Source organism: Geotrypetes seraphini, chromosome 5 (genome assembly GCF_902459505.1).
Source record: "Geotrypetes seraphini chromosome 5, aGeoSer1.1, whole genome shotgun sequence".
Classification (NCBI taxonomy): Eukaryota; Metazoa; Chordata; class Amphibia; order Gymnophiona; family Dermophiidae; genus Geotrypetes; species Geotrypetes seraphini.
Genome location: NC_047088.1, coordinates 96004185 through 96006094, shown reverse-complemented (window position 1 = coordinate 96006094; position 1910 = coordinate 96004185).

Here is a 1910-nt window from a genome sequence, read left to right as displayed (position 1 = left end):
CCAGTAAATCAGAACTCCCCTCTCTATCCAGTATGTGTGCTTATCAGAACTTTTAAAAGGTAAACCCCCCTCAACCAGATGTTCCAGCAATATAAAACCCTCTCCTAGTCCAACTGACCCATTTCCCATCCCCTCTCCAAGAACAGGCTCACCATAGTCTGAGTTCAATGGGGGGAAACAGCAACCTGGCCCTAACAAGCACCCCATAAGTGGACAAAAGGTGGGAGTCTAATCAGGATCCATAGCTCTCAGGTCTACACCTTAACTCTTGCTCAGCCTTCCCTTATCCCGCCACCCAGTTCTTTCCCCAGTCCACCTTGTGATCCCAACATTCTCAATGAAAATCCATAACCTCAAAACATCCTCCACCAAACCCCCACCTGTCAAAAACGTAACCCCTAACCAACCACAGAGCCTTCTCCCCATACTTCCATTCCCACACATTTTGCCATTCATCCTCCAATTCTCCCATTCTTCACCCATACCACTCCTTTTTATCAGAAACTTCATTGGTTGCTGATTGAGTCTAGAGTTTTGTTTAAATTTTCATGTATTTGTTATAAATCAATCTTCGGTATGTCTCCAGGCTATCTTGTTCCTCATTTTTCTTTGAGCCACTCAAATAAGACTACAGGCAGAGCCCGTCTGTTTACATATCCTTCTACCCAAATCCTGTCGTTATAAGTAGTTCCTTGAGAGAACTCTCTCTTTTCAGGCCGCTAAACTGAATGTTTGGTTTGGAAAAATTATGCTAGAGGTTTCTTCTTACTTTGATTTTAGAAAATTGTTAAAGACACAGCTATTTGATATGTTTGTATCTTAAAGCATCGTGTTTTAAGCTCTTAGAGTTTTTTATATTTATAATTTGATGTATTTCCATTTGTATTGTAGTTATTGTTTTATGTTTCAGCTCCATTTCTTGTGAACTGCCTAGAACTATCCTGGTCTGGCATTATATAAGAATAAATTTATTATTATTATTCATACCCACACAACCAGCTACCTAAATATCCTCACATAACAAATAACAATCATACTCCTCAACTCATTATTCTTTTATTGTAGTGTCTAATGTAATATTTATTGTGTAATTGTGCTGCCTATGTTGGTAATGAGTATGTAAGTACTAGATGTTATCCACCTAGATCAAGTGGTTCTTAAACCTGTCCTGGGGGTCTCCAGCCAGTTGGGTTTTCAAGATATCCCTAGTGAATTTGCATCCATAAACACAACGGGATAATAATTATTATTCTTATAGCTTCAATTAATTCAATACATCAACTAACAAAAAAAGCTAAAATCTACTAACATTCAAATCTTTAATCATTTATTTATCAAAACATTAAAGCATGTCAAGCATTTATAAATATTAAACAGATTTCATCACTATCCCCCTCTTTTATGAACACATAGAGCGGGTTTTAGCGCCAGCAGCAGCGCTAACTGCTCTGATGCTCATAGAATTCCTTTGAGCGTTGGAGCAGTTGCCGCCGCCGCTGGCGCTAAAACCCGCCCTATGTGTTCGTAAAAGAGGGGGTATATTAAATAACACATGAAGCTCATACAATTAAACAATGAAAGCCCTCTCTCTCCCCACGTGTAAACGTCCTCCATAGGTGTCCAAAGCTGTCTATAAAAGTACATAAATATTTTCCCAAATCCTCGTATCCAATGTTCCAACTGAATTGTCACTTTGCTGCAAAATCCATCTTCAAACCTTCTCACATTGGATCTCAAAGTCCCTCCTTGAGGGCCGCAATCCAGTCGGGTTTTCAGGATTTCCCCAATGAATATGCATGAGATCTATGTGCATGCACTGCTTTCAATGCATATTCATTGGGGAAATCCTGAAAACCCGACTGGATTGCGGCCCTCAAGGAGGGACTTCGAGATCCCTGCCCCGGATTAGA